Source organism: Herpailurus yagouaroundi, unplaced genomic scaffold (genome assembly GCF_014898765.1).
Source record: "Herpailurus yagouaroundi ecotype Mexico unplaced genomic scaffold, PumYag 250, whole genome shotgun sequence".
Taxonomy (NCBI): Eukaryota; Metazoa; Chordata; class Mammalia; order Carnivora; family Felidae; genus Herpailurus; species Herpailurus yagouaroundi.
The window spans coordinates 7491353-7514697 of record NW_024412467.1 but is presented as its reverse complement, the minus strand read 5'-3'; the positions used below and the strand labels follow the sequence as shown (position 1 = coordinate 7514697).

The 23345-nt window shown below is 41.6% G+C and overlaps 1 long non-coding RNA gene across 2 annotated transcripts in view; it reads right to left on the bottom strand.

The window, feature by feature from the left end:
- Nucleotides 1-293: 293 nt before the first annotated feature.
- The window catches only part of LOC121020342 (uncharacterized), a 210141-nt gene continuing 187089 nt past the window's right edge, over nt 294-23345 (bottom strand). Inside the window, exons 6-7 of one of the 2 annotated variants that reach the window (XR_005786081.1) lie at nt 22750-22849; nt 294-582 (exon numbers count right to left, since the gene is read on the bottom strand). This is a non-coding gene — a long non-coding RNA (uncharacterized LOC121020342). The remainder of the gene's footprint in view (nt 583-22749; nt 22850-23345) is intronic. The other variant, XR_005786080.1, reaches the window with a different exon arrangement.

The following is a 23345-nucleotide window of genomic DNA, read 5'->3' as shown; positions in this document are numbered from 1 at the left end:
TCCACACACACAACTATATTGGAATACAGCAGGAGAGGGAAAAGCATTGGCTGAGCCACCAAGACTTCAGAGCTGATGAGTTAACCCTGGTATGACTGAGCCACACAGTAATCGTGAGGCTCTTGTGGTCTTTCGCTCTTGTGTCTTCTTTGCAGTAGAAAGAACAAACAAACAAACAAAAAACAGAATTAGAAATCTATCTCTTTGCAAGTTGTCACGTGAATATTAAGGTTTCTATAGATGGTATCATTCAGGAAAACACTAGATATCTTCTACGTAGGAGTAGGGCAGCCTGTGATTTTCTCAATATTGGGCTAGGTCTTTCTAATCAGAAGAATACACTCCAATATGCTCTCCTGGTTTGCCTTCCGGTGTTACTTCAAACAAAGATCTTCAATTTGGAGCTGAGTTCTTTGTCCCCCATCCCCCCAATTATGTCCATACCCACGTGCTGTGCCGTGACCTCCGCAATCACACACGTATCTCCCGTCTCCTCAATACACAAAAAATGAAATTGCAAGGATCTTCAAAGTTTCATTCTCCGGTTATGTTAGCACTGGCCTGTTGCAGGGAAAGACAACTCTGTGGAGAAGAAAACATGAGAGAGTAGGAGTTAAGTAGACACAGGCAGGATCAGCCTGAATTTTTCTCTAGCTCTAAAGCTCTGAATACTGCATAAAACTGTCATGAGTAAGTGACAACTGAGAGCAGCCAGTTTCTTGAGTAACAGGTGAGGTGACTCACAAGTTAGTTCTTCCAGTAAGTTGAAAGATAAAAATCTAACCACTGAAGCGATGCTTTGTGTTGTCACTAATTGTGAATCATAAATTTAAAAATATGCTGAAGGTAGAAAAAGAGATCAAACTGATTTTCATTGTTGCCTCCTTACACAGTCGACTTATTTAATAAATGACAGTGATTCCGCGGTCTACATACTGGGCTTAGAAATATTAGCAACTCAACTGCTCAGAGTGATAAAATGTTTCTAATTTAAAGTTCTCCTATTTTAAGTAGAGGACATTGACAACACATCATGTGGAGATTTATAGAATTAGAATTGTTGAAATGACTGTGTTATATGTCTTATACTTGATTTGTCCAACATAAAGAAGTCTATTAAAACATTAAGTATGCATTACTACAACTTAGAACTTTATGTCATTTACTTCTCAAAAATGTGATCTTTCAATTTTAAATTGGGCTTAAAGACACAGAGGAAGATAAATAAGTACTTCAGGATAAATTGGTCGCAAGAACAAGGAAAGATAAAGTTGCCATTTGTAATTCAGCTGCCTCTAACTGTAAATGTTTACTAGGAGCATGACCCCAAAGGAAACGCTTTGAGTTGATACTTAATGTTTGATTTATCCTTAGATATGGTTTCAAGTGCCTTCTAGGAGTCAGGCAGAGAACTGGAGGTTAAAAAGACAGATTTGGGTGTTTCGTTTTGTTTTAAAGAGAAACCACATTCAGTTTTTCTTTTCTTCTTTTTTTTTTTGAAGAAATGTTTATTTATTTTGGGGAGAAAGAGAGAGAGAGAGAGAGAGAGAGAGCACATGAGCAGGGGAGGGGCAGAGAGAGGGGGCAGAGGATCTGAAGCAGACTCCTCATTGAAAAGAAAGCCCGATGCAAAACTCGAACTCTTGAACCGTGAGATCATGACCTGAGCAGAAGTCTGCTTAACTGACTGAGCCACTCAGGCACCCCAAAGACTGATATTGATAGCAGGGAGTTCACACTCTAGTGGGAACAGGCAAGAAAACACAACCACAGTGAGTCTTCTGCAAGAGAGGTCCACAGGGCTACAAAATCCACAGAAAGAACACCCGCCCCAGGTTGGGATGGGTTTGGGACAAGGTGAGTAGGATGTGGCTGAGAGAAGGGTCACTGGGACACTGGATGGAGGGGAGAGGCTGGGCAACAACGTGGAAGAGAGGGGAGTGTGCGTGGTTGGGAAACTCGCAAGCAGATTGGGCACAGGCTGGCCGTGTGATGGACCTCCAGCCAGTGCCACCCAAAGGGACCGTCCTCATCGATGCTAAGGTACCCGCTCCCCCTCTCACCAATGCGGGGCCACCGGCCACACATGACGATTAATCCCTTGAAATGTGGCAAGTGTGAGGGATGGAATTTTAAATTTTATTCCATTTAAACTCATTAAAAAAAAAAATTCGAGCAGCCATCTAGGACTAGTGGCCATCCTACCAGGCACACAACTATAGATTTAGAACTGCTGAATCGGGGGGTTTTGCGGAGTCGCTGAAGAGTCTTATAAGTCGCGTTAAGTAGTTTGGCTTTTAGCCAAAGGTAAAGAGGACTCAGTGATGAAGAATTTTAAGCAGGGAATAGAGTGATGAGATTCCCGTAGAAAAGTCACTCTAACAGCTGTGCTTGCGACAGGTGGAGAGGCTCACGGCTCAGGAGAAAGAGCAGAGAAGCTAAGTAGAGTAAAGGATAAAAATGAGGAAGAGAGTGTGAGGGAATTAGGAGGAGGAGACAAACGTGATCGGAGGTGAGAGTAAGCAAGCGTATGAAGAGCTGCTTCCTGGTGCCTGGGTCAAGTGCAGAGACGGGAGAACGTTGGTCTCCCTCATCCGCAACAGGTGTGAAGATTGGGAGGTGTTGCTCTATTCCAGTGACAGCGAGTTTGAGTTGCCTGTGGGACAGTGAAGTTGAAGAAATGCATAACAAGGACTTCTGTGGGCCCATTAGCAAACAGAGAAAGAAACAAAAATGGCACCTAGGCACATTTTCTTAGTTTTTCTATTCATGGGCAGAAATTTCGTGACCATCTGTTGACATCTTGCAACCTCAGAGAATTCCGGTTTAATTAAATACATTCAATACTAAACACTGTTAAATGTAATATAATAAAGATTTTTTTTATTAAAAAACTGTTCTAACGTTTATTTTTGAGAGAGACAAAGAGACAGCGGCGCAAGCAGGGGAGGGGTGGAGAGAAGGGGAGACACAGAATCCAAGCTGGCTCCAGGCTCTGAGCCGTCAGCACAGAGCCCGACCCAGGGCTCGAACCCATGAACTGCGAGATCATGCCGTGAGCTGAAGTCAGACGCTTAACTGACTGAGCTACTCAGGTGCCCCGATATAATAAAGACCTTAAAGTGCTTGCAAGTTTTACTGTAAACATCACTGTATAATGCTTTGAAAAGCATATTAATTATTTAAACTTTGGGACTAGTTATACTTTGGATTAATTTGAGGTTAGTAAATTCTCACATGCCAAATTACAGTGTCTTTCCAAAGATGCATTCTAGTGACTGATGTCCTGTATAAATAGATTTAATGTTAGCATAATATGAATGTTCTTTTCCTTGCCAATGTAATCAGTATTTACTCTCCTACAATCCCTTTCCTCCATATAAAAGAACTTTTATTGTTTCAGAATTCCTTCTGGAAACTTATAAATCCATTCCAGGTTTCTACAGATAATAATTATGGCTCATATCAAAATATGCAAAATACTAATAGGAAAAATCATTTCAAACCTACCCAATGACTATGTTAGTGTCCTAAACTCCTATCTGACATCTAAACGAAAACCCTTTATGGGGAAATATAACCCACTTAACACATCTCAATTTTAGTCACAAAAAATAAAATGAGCATTGGTTCAAAATCAATCTTTGGACTTTTCACATCATTTTCCCAATGATTTACATGCATCTTTGCAATTTCCACACCAAAAATCTAGTTTTTGTATGTGGGTCCTTTATTATTTTTTTAACTATTTAAAAATTTTTTTAATGTTTACTTATTTTTTTTTGAGAGAGAGAGAGAGAAACAGAGTGCAAGCAGGGGAGGGGCGGAGAGAGAGGGAGACACAGAATCCGAAGCAGGCTCCAGGCTCTGAGCTGTCAGCACAGAGACTGAGGTGGGGGAGGGGGGGCTGGAACTCATGAACTGCAAGATCATGACCTGAGCCAAAGTCGGATGCTTAACCGACTGAGCCCCCCAGGCGCCCTGTATGTGGATCCTTTAAATATGGAGATGCACATCACCAATCGTAACCTGGCTGTGTCCTAAAAGGCTGGGTGGACGGTATGGTGCCCAGAATAGATCTTTACCCCAGAAACAACGTCCTAAATGTTTGGGAGCTTCCCGGGCTGATGCACAAACACCAATCTGCCATTTGGTGGGAGCTAACAGTGCTGCAAAACCAGAAGGCAGGCTGCCTGCGGTCCTGAGACCCGGCCTGCCGGAGGGGTGAGACCACTGATGGAGGGCTAGAGGGGGAACCATAAAGGGCAAGGAGGGAAAGGACAAGGGCGGAAAGTGAGGACAAGGTGGGATAGTGAGCAAGGTGGAGAGAGAACTTTTGGAAGGGCGAGGTAGGGAAAGAGACAGACAGACAGGACTACGTCACAGTCCATTGCTCTGAGTTCACTTTCATTTTAATCCCCTGGTGGCTAGTGAAGGAGAGAATGAAGAGCAGGAGAGAAGCTGGAGTGAAGGAGAGCTTTTTCCTTCTCTTTTCCCCCCTCCCGATCCTCCCCTCCCAGAACTGGCTGTTCCAGCTACCCCCTCCCCCAACCTGGCCACATCACATGGAGAGAAAAAAGACTGTATACAAACAAAAAACTTCAAGAACAAAGGCTACCCAGTGAATTGTTTCATGTAGATAATTATAATATTGGCCACTGTCTTTCAGAACCATTGCACGCTGGGGTCACACGGCTGTAATGAAGAGACCACGCTGTGCACTGAAAAGTCTCCTGATCCTCTGGGATTAGATTTAGATTCGGCCTTCTTCAGAAGGGTTTCCCATGGTAGGGAGAAGAGAAATCGAAACAGGCAGCAGAAGGAATTGTCTAGCTGTCCCGTGTTGCTAGCCTGGAGAAAAGGTGCCTTAGCAGGAAACTCCGTTTGCAAACAATGAACATCTTTTGTGTTCCTTGTTGGCAAAGCAATTGATTCTAGTTAGAGATTGGCTGGGTGCCATGCTGTGAGCAGTTTGTCTTTTCTGTTCTGAGAGGTACAGTAGGAAGAGCTGTGGTCCAGGCTTTTTTTTTTAATTCTTCTCTTATTATAGCCAGCTTATTTATAGCCTTTCTTCCGGCCACCCTTCCACTGTGGCCAGCTGTATGCCATGCATAGGTCACATTTTTAGAACATATATTTATTAAATAGGGAGAGAGAACAAAAATAAACAGTGTGAGACATTAAAAATGTTTTAAATGCTTATTTATTTTTGAGAGAGAAGGAGAGAGACAGACAGACAGCATGAGCGGGGGAGGGGCAGAGCACGAGGGAGGCACAGAATCCAAAGCAGGCTCCAGGCTCTGAGCTGTCAGCACAGAGCCCAATGCAGGGCTCGAACCCACGAACTGTGAGATCGTGACCTGAGCTAAAGTTGGACGCCCAACCGACGGAGCCACCCAGGCACCCTGAGACCATTTTTAAAGTGAGAAGCTAGAAGACAATTTCTTACAACCAATGTCCTCTCCTCTCCCCTGTCCCTTATGTAATTTGCACTGACCTCTTCTGTCCTAAGGAAGAAACCAAACCCAAACGTTATACTATAAGCAGAAAGGGAATGGGATTTATTCGAACTTTATAATGCTGATGAGGATGTAACAAAGATATACTTCACTGTAAGAACGTTCCTTTTTCCTAAGGAGCATACGGGGAGCCCACGGCAACCATTAAGTTTCTGTTAAGTTTGCTTTAATAAAAGTAAAAAGTACTTAATATTGATTTTTATTTAAATTTTAATTGTTTTATGAAGAAAGAGTTGAACATCTATTATTACTATCATATTTATTAGCTCCTTCTTATCTGCTGTTTAAGGAAACTTGAGCCCTTTATTATGACCATGGAAGGTATTATACAAATGGTTTAATATGAAATGGTATCTTATAATAGGCTTTGGTATCACTGACACTTTGAAAGCAATGGAAATTGAGGACCTTCCTGATGACCACAGAGTGGCTGAGGCCCCGAAGTGTGGCTTCCCTGCTCTGACAAAGGGGGCCACCACGATGTCAGAGAGGTGCTGAGTAAATCCGCTCCCCTCACACTACCGCTTTCTCGTTCATGACATGTGATCAGGACCAACTCTGAGCAAAATGCATTTGAGTATCTCCTGGGATGTCCCTGAGTTGGGCTTAGAAGACAAATTCCATGCCTAGGAAGGAGAAAGAGACGGTGAGCCATTTCCCCCAGATCTGGAAGGGATGTTGTTTGTTTGATTTTACATAGGGAAGGAAATATAATCCTTTGTAGCAGTAGAATGGGTTCTGCAAGATAAACATCCAAGCTTATTTTCCAAAATGCAATACCCAGCAACAAATGCGAAAAAACCAAGCAAAAGGCCGACCAAGAAAAGGCTTTCAACATTGTTGTACTGATTAATTGCTATCCAGGCCAAGCGTGAAAGAACAGCCTTTCCTTTTAGCAAATATCCTGATGGCAACAGAAGAATATTTTAGAGGACTATTATTTAAGTGCATTTTTTTAATGTCATAGAACATTGGGGCACCCAGGTGGCTCAGTTCGTTGAGCATCTGACTCTGGATTTCAGCTCAGGTCATGATCTCACAGTGTGTGGGTTCAACCCCCACATCATGTTCTGCATTGACAGTGTAGAGCCTGCTTGGAATTCTCTCTCTTTCCCTGTCTGCCCCTCCCCTGCTCATGCGCTCCCTCTCCCAAAATAAATAGATAACCTTTAAAAAAAAAGTTAAAAAATAAAATGTAGAATATTTTGGGAATGTAATACGAATCAAAACCATTTCTAAAGATGAGTCACCAAATGCTTGCGACACCTTAAAGAATTACAGAATTGAAAACCACAAAGGGATCTCACCACATTCCCCTGAAGATTTTGATTTAGCTATCCAGGAATATACACTTGTGAAACATTCTCACAAAAGTTAAGAAATCAGCTCAAGGCAAAAAGATGAATTTGACTTCTTTTAGTCAAATTTGATCTCTGAATAGAAAGATAGAGAGCTGAAGGATTTAATAAGAATTTTAAAAATTTAAATAACAAAATCAGCAGCAGCTTAATTAGGACTGTTCACGAGCAACTGAGAGGTAAGACTGTGTGCTAACTCCTTCTTCCATTTATATGGGGGTATAATTTATGGCCAGTCATTTAACCTCTATTTTAAAGGTTGATTTGTTTTATTGTAAAAGAATGCATGCTCATTAATAAAAGGAAATAAAGGAGAATAAGAAAAAAAAATATGACTCATAGTTTTGGCACTTGAAGACCCTGTAGGCATTTTGGCTTGTTTTCTTTTTGTTTTATTTGTGTGCCTATATTTGTACATATTTATGACATAGTCCTCTGTATGCACACATGATTTTGTCTTCTTCCCTTTGTTTCTTTCATACCTTCTTTGTTTAAACACTAAAATACATTTAATAAGACATTCTCTTTTTTTCTGATGATAAAAGTAACATTTTAATTATTTTGTTTAAAAACTATGGAAAGCTATGTAAGGAAGACGAAACATCATCATTAATTCCACAATGGAAATAACCACATCTGGTGTGTGTCTTTTTCACCCACAGTCCCACATTCACCCATTCATCCATTCGTTCAGACACACTTTTGGAGAAGCGGTTATGTTCCGGGCTCTATCGTTTGTGCTAGGAATCCAGCAGTGAATGAGACGAAGCTTTACGTTCCAGGCACATTGAACATAAAATAAGTAAATAATTTAAATGTGCCATTTGTCTGACAGTGAGAGGGAAAGAAAGCAGGAAGAAGCCACACGGGGAGTTGGGGGAGTTGCAATGTAAAACAGCAAAGTCGGAAGAGAGTTCAGGGGACCAGGACACTTGAAAAAAGACAGGAAGGAAGGAGAAAGGGAAAATATTTGACTATTTGGCAGAAGAGCGAGTGCAAAGGTCCTGAGGTAAGAGGTCAGCCAGTGAATTCAAGCAATAGCAAGAGGCCAGAGCAGACAGAATGAAGAGGATATAAGTTGAGATCCAAAAGGCAAGGACAGTGAGATTCCCTTTATTTTTCTCTGCACGAGATGGAAGTCGCTGGAGGATGTTGAGGAAAGAATTGCCCTGACCTACTTATGTCTTAAACAGTCCCTTCTGGAACGTCGGGGTACAGAGGACCCGAAGGAGGCTGTTGTGATCATCTGTGTGAGAGATGATGGTGGCTTGGACTAGGGAATTAGAAGTAAAGATGATGTAAAGTGTTTGCATGCATTTTGAAAGACCAGACAAGAGGATGTGAGAGAAAGTGGAAGGTTAAAGGGAATCCACCTTGGGTCCAAGCGTCTGGTCCAATGTTGTCTCATTCCCTGAGACGACAAGGATTCGGGGAAGGACAGGTATGTGTCAGGGGGCCCCAAGTTCAGTTTTTAGACACGCCGAGTTAAAAGGGACATTTGAATCTACAGTTGAGGGGAGGGGTCCAATCTTGAGATAAACCTTTGATAATTATCAGAATATTTTCATGTAATTTCTGGTAACTTATCGGAATATTTCACATGTAATGGGATGAGATGACAGGTGGATTGGGGGGACAGTCTCTTTTGGGCAAAGCAAGAAAAGAGAACCGTAGAGGAGTGATTAACAACATAAGATTGGTGGGATGGTTAAGTAGGAGTTTACTCAACCATAGGCTAGTCTCAAAAATAAAAACATCTGTGGCTTTGGATATTTAATATCTAGAAGGACTTTTCAGAAAATAACGCTAATTTGTCTGGATGACATACACCGTATTTGGTCTCCAGATATCGTGTAGAGACCTTTAGCAGTGCCTCAAATAGTACACTGAGGATTGCATAGAAACCATCAGACATCAACTCTACAAGAAGTTAAAATCTAATATATATTGTAATGATAATAATATTATATTATGTGCTTTAGGTGAATTGACAGTAATATGCATGTACGTGTGCACACGCGTGAAACAATTTTCAAGGCGAGAGATTTAAAACGCTTGGAAAACACCGTGCCATAGGGGTAGCATCGGCACAAAGCTGCGAAGGTGTTTTCACTGCTTACTTGTGTTATGGATCGTCTGGCTACCCGTAGCCATCCTCATATTTAAACAGGTGAGTTAAAGGGCCAGAAAGTGACCAACCACGTGGCCCAGCAAGGGTAGGTCCCTCACATAAGCCTTGACTTCTCCTCTAGCAATTTCCCCACCCTGCGGCCCAGGCCCTGGAGATCCTGGTGTGGGCTCCGATTCCATGCCCGGTTCACCCACACACCAAGAGGATCCTGCTCGGCCACCACCCCAAGAGGAATGTGGGTCGCACAGTGAAATCAGAGGGCTTGAGAATATCGGCCTGCTTCCCTTTGTTGTGTTTTTCTGAAATTATGTCATCTGAGAGTGACCCTCTATGGTTCCTGCATTTTGTCCCCTGGGCAGGGGAGGGCAGCCCAGCAAAGTCTGGAAGCCTGCTTAAAAACCCTGCATGCGGCACTGTGATCATTTCTCGTCATTTATTTTTGCTGAAGTTATGTACCTTTGATTAAACCTGGCACAGCACTTTAGAAGCCAGTGATACACATCAAAGAAGTTAGCTCTCCTAGATCAAAATAGACTGCAGGTTTGGACCTAGACCAGCACTGTTTGAACACTAAGAGCAGTCCACAGCAGGAAGCAATTGCTTTTGGACAAGAATCAGGAAAGAACCAAATGGATTTCCTCTATTTCTTCCTTCATTAGCAACATGGCAAATGCCTTCATCACATCAGAAGAGAAATCTTTATTGGGTTTTCATTCAAAAACCTGTTTGGGAGGTAGAATTTGAGGTGGAAAATTTAAGCAACCTTCTAACTAATTAAAGTTTGTAATAAGGGTAAACATAATTTATATTTGAGAGGTAGAATAAATACTTTATTGTTCCCTTTATTTTGTTAGGTAATTGTCAATACAGCCCAAATACGTTTGGAGAATGTGGATTTACTCTGTCTCCTTTTAGTGATCCAAGCACAATTGAAAGGAATATATAGATGCGTCATAAATAGGATTGAGTGGAAAAAATTATACACATAGATAACGCTCTTGAGAACTCTTATCCGAAGGCATTTTGAGAGAATGACGGAGTTTCGTTTTCATATAATCTGTCTTCAGAGAAGAGCACCTGGTTTATGATAGACATTCAGTAAGTATTTGTTTAAATCCTTCTCGATGCCTATTTCTTTTTTTTTTTTTTATTTTTTTTTCAACATTTATTTATTTTTAAGACAGAGAGAGAGACAGAGCATGAACAGGGGAGGGGCAGAGAGAGAGGGAGACACAGAATCGGAAACAGGCTCCAGGCTCCGAGCCATCAGCCCAGAGCCTGACGCGGGGCTCGAACTCCCGGACCGCGAGATCGTGACCTGGCTGAAGTCGGACGCTTAACCGACTGCGCCACCCAGGCGCCCTTCGATGCCTATTTCTAAATCACACATAAACAGATGTATGACGTAGACCACACATCCTCTGTTTAAAAGTAAGTTCAGTGAAACTGATAGAAGGTCAAGTACAATGATCGGAGTGAACCAACGGGTAATCAATAATTCTGTTTTTTACTTTTGCAACAGTAACTAGTAATTCTGTTTTGATTTTTTTTTTTTCAACAATGAGATTTCTAAACGCTGAGAGATTAACGACCTCTTTTGTTCTTCACAGGAGCCCTGTGATGTCGCCGCTGTTATTGATCCCGGTCTCCGGATGGAGCCACTGAGGCCCTGAGAGTAAATTAACTTGCCCATGATCAATCAACTGTATGAATCGGGGATCCGAAAAGCGTTTCTGTAAAGGGCCAGATAGTGAATATTTTCGGCTTTGCGGGCCATATGGTTGCTGTTCCAACAATTCAGCTCTGCTCTGCTGTGGTAGCATTCATTTAGACCATGCCTCAATGAATGAGTATGGGCTGTATTCCAGGGGATTTTATTTATGGACACTGAAATTTGAATTTCGTGTCATTTTTGTCCTGAAATATTGTTCTTTTGCTTTTCCCCAGCCATTAAAAAAAAAAAAAAAAAAGGTAAAACCCATTCTTAGTCTGCAGTTAGCACCAGACGGGGTGGTGGGTGGTAGTTGACTAATCCCAGATACAAGTGGTACGGTCAGGACTCAGACCTAGGTCCTCTGCCACAACCCCGCTCTTCCCACCGCGCGATGTGGCTTTGTTTCATAATTGAGGAGAGACCCTACTCTGAGACTTGAAATCTGGAGAGTTTTACTGCTGTTCCTACTTTTGAAATTAAGTGCAAGGCTCAAGCATTAAGCCTCAGCATCCAAAGAGAGAGACAGAGAGTAATCCCAGTCAGCAGAGCAATTAGCAAAGAGAGAGCCAATAGCAAGCCCCAAGAACACTTCACTGTCAGCTGGAGGGTTTGGCTAAAAGTAAATTTAATACTCATTAAAAAATGAACATTGCTTGAATGCCACTTCAGAGGCTGCTAAATTGTAGCCGGCTCCAAGCAATTCAGGAAGCAGTCCCATTGCTTCAAGGCTAACATCTACTTACACGCAGGTCCTTCACGAGGCAGAAAGACTGGGAGAAACCTGGTCTTGGAGAGGTTAGGGATCCCCTGAAACAGCCCAGACTTGGAATTCTCTCCCCCGCCCCACCCCGCAGAGCGAAACACACATGGTCATGAGCAGAAGAAAGTAGCCATTGATTCTACAAAGGCGCTGGCAGATAAGCTTCATAAAGTACGGCCCCACCGAGAGAAAGTTTTGAGAATTGCACCTGCCTATAAAAATGGTGATTAAAAACACACTCCTATCAAGGTACATTTCATCACTTTTATATTTGTTTTCCTCCTCCCATGCCATGATCTACAGCCACACCTCTGAAGCACGGAGCTGAAATCTGTCTCCTTCAACGTCTCTTCCCTGAGTGATTTTGTTGGGATAGAGATGTCCCCGAAAGTTGAGCGATTGCTGGTGTGCTGTGGAATAAAACGGTCAGTGTGATTTAAAAATACATATTGTAGAAAATAAGAAAAGGCGTTTTCGAAACTTTGTCATTTTGTCTTCTCTGGAAAATGAAGGCAGTGACGCGGAGAGTTCAAAAAAATAAAAAGGCTTTGTTAATTGTGAGGCATTTACAACCTCAAAATCGTATCTGAGTTCCCTGAGAGCTCGTAGTTATTCAAGTATCTCGGATCTAAAATAATAGGAGCTAATTGCCTGAGTGATCGATGACCTCAGAAAAACACACTTGAGAATGTACATTAGTGAAGACAGACAGGGAAGGAATTGAGTGACTACCCACGTATATGTACACATACGTTCTTTTTGGGACATTTTTCACTTTTTGGATTTTGGATACAGGAGGTTGATCATTTTTTATAGTCCCCATTTTCTTTTTGTTCTGGTTGGTTTTATGACATCATGGAATTGACCTAAAAAGATGAAATGCTGGGCCTGTATTTAAATTGCTATTAGTTTTACATTTGCCTACTGTCTATAGTTGAAGAACTTCCTCAGCTCCGGGGGCTTGTACGCACACATATGGGCTTGTGGGATATTCTTTCATCAGAATGACATTAATATATCTCATCTCATAATGAATATTCTGCACTACCCTTTGAAGAGAAAATGCATATTCATGCACTCATGGTGAGTGGGTAAGGGAGGCAAAGAAAGAAAGGAAAGAAAGACCATCTGCAGAAGAGGGATGAATTTACTCCTCCCATCTCAATAGATACATCGATGATAGAGATAGGTAGATAGATAGATAGATAGTAAATAGAATTTCAATACATCCCTTAAGCACAGAAACAGATATTTGCAGTTTGAAAAATAAATTCTTCCCAACCCTTTTTTTTTTTCATGAAACACACAGAAAATGATAATATTTTTTAAATGCACTGTGGTAAACAGGAAGAAGTTTGAGAATGCTACTTAGGGATTGGTTACCGATATTCTCTTATTTTACTCATATTGTAGAGTTGTGGTAAGAGAAATAAAATTGTGGTAAGAGTACTAGGAAGGAGATCCATTTTAAATCAAGTTTCCAGTACAATTATATGAAAATATTTAAAGGGAAATTTGAGCTTGATTCTGTGAATATCTTTTTTCATGCCAGGTTTTAAGCTTGAAACAGCTATGCATAATTCCTAGCCAAAGCTTTGCAGTGATGATTTCTTCAAATTCTTAGTATTTGTGATCTATGAGATACATCTATATGAGTAAATAACGTATTTTTAAAACATCTTTAAAACTTCTCAATTACAGCAGTTGACTTTTTAAAAGGATTTTCTTTTCTTAAATTATCAATTATATTGAACGTTCTTGAGCTATTGTGTTTGGATTTCAAATCCAAGTTAACTTTTTCTATATCAATTATTTCAGTAATGAAATAATTGCCTACATTTGTTGGAGTATTCACTCTGTGGGTAGCTTATATGTCAACAGAAGGCATATCCAGCAAATGGATAGAAGTATACCAGAAGGCCCAAGAGGCCCTGACCAAGGTTCTGCTTGTGTCTCTCAACTTTCCAACCTCCCAAGCAAAAGAACCAATCACCAGCTTGGAAAATGGCTTTCCGTCCTCAGATATACTGGGATTCTGAGGGTCTCCAAGCCCACTGAAAGTTTCTATAAAAGAGATTTGCTATCTACCAAGCAACCAACTTTAAAGGTGAAGCAAGAGGTTTCTATACAGCCCTGGAACTAAGAGGTCTTTCCATGCAGAAGGGAGTCAACCCCTTTCCAGCCATTATATCACAAATTATCCCAGTTGACTACACTCTCATCCAAGGAAGCTACGATTGCTTATTCCTGGGCTTTTTCACTAGCTTATTCTAAGCATGGGGCAATTGTGAAAACAAACAAACAAATAAAACAGTTTGATCAACATCACTAACACAACCTAAAGCCACAAATTAGGTTTGTTTGTTCGTCTTTACACCTTGCTAATGGTTGGAAAATGCTTTTCTGTATATAAAGGGATTTTGTTTTGATTTGCTAATATTATAAAAACCACAAGCTTATCACTGAATTATGAAGAACTCAAAAAAATGTATGTCTTAAATACAGAGTTTCCCTGACTTATGATGGGGTTACATCCTGATAACCCATCGTAAGTTGAAAATGTAGTAAGTTGATACACTTATCCACCTAACTTACTGAACATCACAGCTTAGCCTCACTTACCTTAACGTGCTCAGAACACTCACAGTAGGCTGCTGTTGGGCAAAATCATCTAACACCAAGCCTGTGTGGTAAAAAGTGTTGAATATCTTATGTATTTTATGGACCCTTGTACTGAAAGTAAAAAACAGAAGGGTTGTGCTAACCACTGTAAGTGTATCCGTGGTTGACATTCCTAATCACGTGGCTGGGGCTGTGGCTGCCATTGTCCCACATCAACGGGGAGGATCATACTGCATATACCGTAGAAAAGATCAACATTCAAAATTCGAAGTACAGTTCCTAGTGAACGTGTATCACTTTCATGCCATTATAAAGTTGAAAACTCGTAAGTTGCACCATCATAAGTCAGGGACCATCTGTAAATTACATCTCTTGCCTAAATTTTACTTTCCCCAGAGATTGTTCATAGAGGTTTCACTTTGACCTTGGTCAGCATGTGACGTTTAGAATTAAACATTAAAAAAATGTATGTTTTGCATCAGGTAAAAATTAGATCCTTTGTAATTGCAATATCAGAAATTTGTTCTTTTGTGTTCTTCGTCATTAATATATGCAAGGTACTTGTTAAAAATAGTCTCCATTCTTTACAAGCTCAAAAGATATTCTGATGGGGTGTCTGGGTGGCTCAGTCGGTTGAGTGTCTGACTTAGGCTTAGGTCGTGATCTTGCAGTTCATGAGTTCAAGCCCCGCATCCAGCTCTCTGCTGTCTGTGCAGAGCCAGTTGCAAATCTTCTGCCCCACCCCCACCTCCCCTACTCATGTGCTCTCTCTCAAAAACAAATAAACATCAAACAATATTCTGATGGTAAGAAAGTTAAAATCAGTTTGACAGTGTGGGATTTTAGGTAGGATCTATGAGCCCAGGACAATCTGGGGACATCAAATCCAGTCTCACGAAGCTGAAATCTTTAGACAGCTACTTGTCAGGTCTGGTTAATCGTCACAGGAACTACCAAGAAGAGCTGAAAAGAGCCAAAAGTGTGAGGCTACACTCTAGTTATTTGGTTACTTAGATACCCCCATAGTCCAGCAATATAAACAGAAATATTTAATAAAAGAGAAAGCAGATTAAAAATGAGTTGTATTGATAGATGTGATTAACCCAATTTCAATGTCAAGGCTCTAATATTTTAATAGGCTTAAGTCTTTTGTTCTTAGTCACACACATAATTCCCTGTTCTCATTCCTTTGACTTAACAACAGAAAAATCTGAATCATCTCTGTAGAAAAATACACAGTCGGAAAAACTGATCTGAGTGGGTGCAATTAATTGTTACCAAAGTTCTTCCGTTATGTTCTGTATACATCATATATGACCAGGTATAAAAAGAAACATTTATAATCATGTCTGACTGTGGTGAGAAAGACATTGTTTTCTCCAAGTGTGATTATGGCAGAGCAAGACAACGTTTATCTAGTCAGCCTTTAACTCGAATAGCTTGTGTCAAAATTGAAAAGGGGAAGGAAAAGACAGAAGTTTTCAGCATACAGATCCCCGGATGCAGGCTGACTCCCACACAACAATTTCCTCCGAGCTTCTTAAACACAGGATATGCTCAAGTCTCAGAAAACCGGCAAAATTCAATTACTTAGTAATAAGTTCTTGGGAAGCATATTTAGATGGTTTACTGCTGTCAAATTCACAGATTCCCAGTTAAAGCCCTCTCAGAATCACGAAGAGAAGCTTCAAAATGCGTATTTTGCCATGGAGAAATGATGCACATAAATGAATAGTAAACTCACCCCTAATCTACTCTAGCTGGAAACCTCTTAAACAGAAAGAGAACAATGAAGAAAAACTATTCATCCAGGGGTATCATGTAATTATTTGTGTGGGGGATGTTACCTATGTGTGTGCCTACATATACGTATATATGTGTGTGTGTGTGTGTGTGTGAATAAAATGAGCTTCTCACCCTACCTCTGTGGGCAAGAACTCCTTAATTTGATGTTAGAAACGTTCACTTTCAACAGAGATCCCAGGTCCTGTCTCTACACCCTAAGGCATGGTTAGAAGGGGGATTTGCCAAGCATCCATGTTTCAGTTCCCCAGGGAAGGGATAATCACCCTGACCATGCTTTCCTCTCATTATGCCATTGAGCTTACCAGAGACCTGATAGGCAAGGGCAGAGCCAGGATTTGCCCATGCAATTTGGGGGATTCTGTGGTCTCATTCAGAAATCTTAACACATTCATAGTTTCTGGGAGGCCAGGGAGTGAATGATTGATAGGGATGGGCTAAGATTTCTCAGAGATGATTTCCTTGGAAGCATAGGTGTCTAAACATTAGCAAGGGCCATTTGGGTTTAGTAATGCCTCCTATTAATGGACAAATTCTGCAGGTTTTTGTCAAGGTGAAAACGGTCTGTGAATACTTAAGTATTATGCAATCATTCTTACCTGTTCTTTCTCCTCCCTTTTTTTCTTTTAACCCAACACCTTCCTCTAGGGAAATCAGTCATCCTAAACATTGTCCAATGAGGTCTTCAAACACACTGGGACCCCCTGGAGAACTTTTCAAAACACAGGTGCCTGGGTCACACCCCCGGAGGTTTTGCTTTGATTGGGCTGGGGTGGGCCTGGGCATTAGGGGTTTTAAAAACTCCCCCAGGTGATATACAGCCAAGATTGAGGGATCACCGCTCTTTGGAGAAAAACAAAAACAAAACCAAAAAAAACCCCCAACAAACAAACAAACAAGCAAACGAAAAGCACACACACAGAAACTGAGTCTGGGAGTGAGAGGAGTTAAAAATGTGAGTAAATCAGCACGATCCAACGTTCTACTTCCAAAACAGAGAGATACCCACTTCTGTAGGGGTAAAGGATAGCCCAGCCCCCTTCACTCAGAATTTGCGGTTTGTTCACTGTTTCACCGTCTCCGTGGTATTAATTTTCTGTTTCATAAACCTGACAAACATAATTGTTAATTACGTAACATACGCTCCACCCTCACAGCTCCGGTTCCTCTCAGAACCCTCAACTGATATAAAGCTACCATGCGATGACCCACTATATTAAATTTCAATTTAATTATCTTTATGACAGCATCGCCTCCTTGGAGGAAATGATTAACTCTGAGATGGACTTCTAATACAAGGGAACGGTATTGCAGTGAGCCTTGCCCTAAAGCCCTGTGCTACGATAGAGGCTGCATTCGCAGACACAAGAATGACAATAAAATGGTGGAAAAATCAGCTTCTTTTACGTTTCTCTCAGATCCCAGGGACGGGATCCCTCAAAGGTCCCTACTGGCACACACAAAAGTGAATGGCATAAAAAAATAGGAGGTTCATGCACAACTCATTTGTGCATTTGCACGCGCACACACAGAGGCACGCTTTAGTTAACCGCAAAGAATGATTCTTAAATAATCAGCACGGAGACAATAGTCAGTAGCTCATGGACAGTACATGTTCATTACTTAATATTAATCTTCTTCTAGTTAAACTTGATTTAGTACTATGTAACCTTAAAAAAAAAAAACGCTTAGAGTGTTTTACTTTTAAACATTACTGGAGACGACTTTCAGTAAGAATCTCTTTAACCTTGGTTTGCAAATTAAAAGAGCTAGAAGCTTGCAAGGTTAGTCGAAGTAATTGTTTCCCTAAATTAACACTAAAGGGGCTTCAATTCCATGCAACTATGAGATTAGGTGACTGCGAAGAAACAGACTAGAAAATGGAACCGCGGGGCTTTGAGAGCCATGTTCTGGAAGCAAAGCCGGGAAAGGAATTTTGTTATCATTAACTAAGCATTTATATAGCAAGTATTTACAGAAAGTACTTTGAAATCAACTGCAATCAGGAGTGGACTGTCACCATCCCACATACGTGCTGCCTTGTTCCCGTCTTTGTTCTCTTTAAACATCGTAAGGAAATCCAGCCACCGAGAAATCAGTTGGTCCAAATCTCAAACAATGGCCTCCAACGTAGACACAGACAATACCATGGAAACTTGGACTCTTTGATGAACTGAAAATATTGTGTGTAGCTAGGGCTCCAGCTTGGGCCTGGGTCAGACTCACTACGGTTTGGTTTGTGGGGGATGTGGGAGGGAGAGGTGAAAATCTAAGAAGCCTTTTTGGCAAGAAGGCATCTTGAGGGAGGACACACGTAGACATTTAAGCGAAGAACCAGTCCAAGGGGAGGGAGTGTTTAGAAGGCACCACGTGCCTGTGACTTGTACAACCAACACCTTCAACCCCAGGGAGAAGTTGCAATAAAAAGTAATACTTGAAATAGATATGTTACTAAAATTTCTGCAACAGATTGGGGTGATGGATGCTCTATCTAGTTGGGGTTATACCCAAGTACAGACGAATAGAAAAGATAGCTTTACAGAATTTGCAGATACCGTGTATTAGGGGAGGTAGGAAGGGGCTTTACGATATCACTGAAGTCCGGCTTTCCATAAGCGCTCGTGTATTTGATGGAATAATATGGTGGCAAATGGGAAGTATGAGGTGATAACTCAGAGCGCCGTGCTAAGAGGGGAGACGGGTGACAATGCCAGAGGTGTTTATTGTTACCATCAAATTGGTGTGAATGGAATGAAGATAAATGACTAGAGTCCAAACAAAATTCTCGCGTCATAAGTTAGCAACCTATGTAGCCTGAATATACAATCTTTGTACTCTGTTCCTCATTAGGACTTAGTGCAACGTGTTGCCAGTGGAAATTTACTAATATTTGCTCAATGAGACCTGCACGAACAATCACTGCCCCACGATTCCCCGTTTGGGTATTTCCCCTCTGTATTCTAAGATACTGTACAGTTTTGCAAGATGCATGGGTCAGGGCTCAGTCAGGAAAACAGAAACAACTTTTGGAATTTCAAATGGAGCTAACAATACAGGAAATTGGTTACTAAATATTGGGAAGGCTAAAGGAGTAACAGGCAAGGGTTTGAGGGCCCCAGGGTGGCTCAGTTAGTTGAGCATCTGACTCTTGATTTTAGCTCAGGTCAGGATCTCATGGTTTGCACAACAGAGCCCTGCTTCGGGCTCTGGGCTAAGAGTGAGGAACCTGCTTGAGATTTTCTCCCTTCCTCTCTCTCTCTCTCTCTCTCTCCCCCTCCTCCAATCTCACACATTCCCTCCCCCCCTCTCTCTCAAAATAAAGAAATAAACATTAAAAAAAGATAAAGGAGTAACAGGGGAGGGTTTGATTAGTAACTGCGAGACAACATTGCCAGTCCATTGGAGAAGGAGCAAAAGAAAAAACACAAGCCAAGAGCCCATGGGTCTCTGTTATTGAAACCGCTGGATAATCTGCCGCTGGTTGAGCCGCTGTCCCTGCCACTTCTCTGCAAGACCAGGGACTACGCTGATTGTTCGGCAGCTGTTGCCAGAAGAGCTGCCTGAAGCAAAAAGGAAAGAAAAACGTCCCCTCTCCTATTCCCACCTTTCAGTCTCCTGCTGTAGGGCCTGCTGCTAGAAGAACATGAGGAAGCCGCTGGCTAAGGGAGTCTGTTAAATAAAGTTTGCAGACTTCCACCCTGCTTGTAAAAGAACGCAGATGCATGGGAACGGACCTGAGAGGCAACAGACAACCAGCCAGCAAACTGGGCAACCAACGCAAGTCTAAGGAGGAAGGAAGCTGACCAGACTGCAGAAGTCCCCGTACACTCAACTCGGTGGCCAGAGGGGATTTTTTGATCGAAATTGTGCCGCGATTGCCTCGTGGCCTAACAGGATAACCGTCCCATTTCACCTCTTTGCTCTGTGATCCACAGATTTCGCTTTGAAATATTTGCTCCTATTTACTTGAATTCTGGTTGGAAAACTTTGACAAGCACCATCAATAATACGCATAATGTATTACAAGCTAAAGCACAATCAATATAAATAGTGTACATTTGACTAGACTCATAATCGGCACATGGATCACCCGTAGACGCTCAGGAGAAGAAAGACAACGCCAACAAAGAAATCGAATGCCCGACACAGGGCCAAAGGCGGCATCTGAGCATGAGACTTGATGGAAATAGCTTGTGAAAATTCACTCCCATTAGAGAATGGCTTTTTTTATGTCAGCTCAATAACTTCCAGGAAATAAATGAAGACATGTAAAAAATCAAAGTGATATAATCATGTAAGTGGAGCTTTCTAGAAATTGATAATGGCATAGCATACCAGCTCCAAAGTATGACAACATTAACCACATCAGGACAAAGTAATGAATTATAATAAGTCTGGAAACAAGCTCAGAAGTAATTAATATCTCTGAATCAGTTTTGTGAATCTATTATCTTAATTTTGTGGTATTTTGAATAGAATGAGAAATACTGAGTAGCAAAGGCAAGATGTTAACTAAATGATAGTGATTTCTGAGACTTGGGCACACACCGCATCTTGCCTTTTTTATCGGAGACTGGAACGCTACATTTCGTCTTCGGAGAAAGTAATCATCTGTATAAGGAAGGAAAAGTTTTAAAGCAAGTTAGCAGTCAAGTAGAACCTGAATGACAAATGCCAGATCTCCCCGAAGGCTGTAGCTACGGACAACCCGTGGTCTATGGAGGGAAGAGGTATCCAGAGCAAATTATTATAATGGCTTTATTTCACATTGACAGACTTGGCCATACTTTGGTGTATACTCCAAAACAAAAGCCGTATCGTTGGTTTTGTTGTTTCTCATCCTGTTTATTTACTTTTTTCAAAATGTTTATTTAGTTTTGAGAGAGACAGAGCACAAGCGAGAGAGGGGTAGAGAGAGAAGAAGACGCAGAATCTGAAACAAGCTCCAGGCTCTGAGCTGTCAGCAGAGTCCTACGCAGGGCTCGAACCCACCAGCCGTGTGATCGTGACCTGACCCAAAGTCAGACGCTGAACCAACTGAGCCACCCAGGAGCCCCACATCACGTTTATTTCTAACAACCAACTGCTGTTCTTAAGCCAAGGATCCCAGCCATTCCCTGTGAAGAGGCTAGCATTACTCCCCTGAGCCCCAGAGGTGGCTCGGGTTTGCTAGAGACAATCAAGCCAAGCCCTGAGGGGACGAGAGAGGCAGCTCCCAAGTACACGCTTCTCCCAAATGCACAAGGGCATATCTACCAGCAGTGGGAGCAGTGGGGAACAGCCACCATCAGTGCCTCCCTGAAGTCAACCCCGGGTGCATAGGAGCTTTGCCCAATTGCTATCAATGAGGTAGTGTCCTACAAAAAAAAAAAAAAAAATCACAAGCTGCAGAGAAGGAAAGGTCTATAACCAGACAAGGATATTGGAAACTTATGCCTTGCATGGGCCCAAGTAATATGTTTCTGATTCTAGGACAGCCTCTAGCCAAAGAATGTCTTAAATCTTCTTTGGCTAGAAGGTCCTATCTTCTACTTCCTCTTCCGGTGGCTGCCCGCCTCCCCAACCTAAACAGCTATCCTGATTTCCTCCTCCCTTAGGAGAGGATATATGCCTATTCTCTACAATGTTCTGTTTACGAAAAATGAGGGTGCAAATTATGTATTTCATGAACGAGAGGTATGTTTGTATTAATGGGGTAGACTTACACTTACAATCTCTCTGCAACTGGGATGTGAATTTCTGTCTTACTGTCCAAGTGAATTCATAATTTCAATCCGCCATATTTCTTTTTCTGTCTTACCGGTCCATGTAGCAATGGTATATTTTACAATCTTTGGTGTTTAGAGACTAGATAAAATATAACACTTCATAAATGTGTACTGTTGGGTGAATTTCAGATTCTGGCTCTATAAAAAATGAGGGTCACCAGTACGCGAAGGTGATTTCTTAAAGTTTCTCCCACCTTTGATACCTACTAAACCGTATAGCGGATTCTCAGCAAAGATTGTGTGGTAAAGGAAATGAATTGTTATTGATGAATGATCCTGCGAAGAAACGATGCTGTGGCTCAAAGTTAATAGGTATGAAACAGCTTAACGGACTCCAGGCTGTTCTGACTCCAGAACACCTCTCCATATCGGATATTTTTAAAGATCAGGAAGTGGTATTCACAATTTACAAATCAAGTTAGAACTTTTCTGTTGGGAAGAAAAGAGAATGAATTATTCCATGCCAGAAAGAGTCCAGCGATTTCTACGACGGGAGTGGTTCCGGAGAAAGCGACCAAAGCCATTTATCTGCCGAAGGTATAATTACTTTTGAGTTTACAAACTGTATCGAAATTTGAATGTGTTATGGACTGTGATAAAACGCCCCCTTTCCCCTTCGCCTTTTGAAAGTGAGTGCACTCAAAGACCCGCTAGATGCATTACAGGGACACATCAGGCGTTCTGTGAGCTGAGAATGTCCCACTTTGATCTCCCCACAAGCAGATTTGTGACACAGTGTCCCCACAGAGCAGAATGCACCGGCACAGGAGGGTCTTTTAACTAGAATGCACAGAGGGAAAAATTTATGAGGTTCTTATGAAGTGGTTTGTTTTAGCTCTGAATGGAGGACAGGAGGGAGAGAGGAAAACCGGGCAGTTTTGTGACATAAAGATCCAGTTGGGGCCTGGTGTGATTTTTATCATCTTAGATCACATTTGAGGAGACTAACTTCAAAGCCTAAGACTGCCTCAGTACAGCATGTGAGACACAAAAGGCGAAAAGTAGCTGGTCTGTAAACAGCCCGTGAAGCCAATCGCCAGTTGATATTTCCTGAACTAAAATTCTTTCCGTTACAATGGGAACAGCTTCTCGGCACATAAAGAGCGTCAGTCCTCTTTGGTTCCAACGGGGCTTTGTCATGACTTGTAATGAGCTGAACATTGTAATGCAGGTTCTAAAAAAAAAAAAAAAAAAAATTGACTATTACTGTGTGTGCAAAAAATACAATGCCCATGCACCAGGACGTTAACAAAACAGCAACGTGCACAAACTAAGATCGCACGTCTATTCTCAGCTTATCTTTGCTTTTCGCTCCCTGGGATCGTTTCTGTCTCAAAGGGAAAGGAAAGCCGCGTGGGCAAGCATAATTCATATGTCAGAACGGGAGCTACCACTTTTGTGTGAATCGGCACTCTGTAAACAAAACAAAAATCTGAGAAATGTTGAAGTCCAAACATTCTCGGACAAACAGAACAAGCTTTCCGATGACAATGGTAATCGGGGGAGACGGTAGGTAACACAGGCTTTTAAAATTGGAATTGGAATTTAGGGGAGGCGTGCCGGAATTAGGAGCTCTTTAAAGAGCTTTAAGTTGACCATACTCTTTTTTTTTTTTTAAACATTTTTATTTATTTTTGGGACAGAGAGAGACAGAGCATGAACGGGGGAGG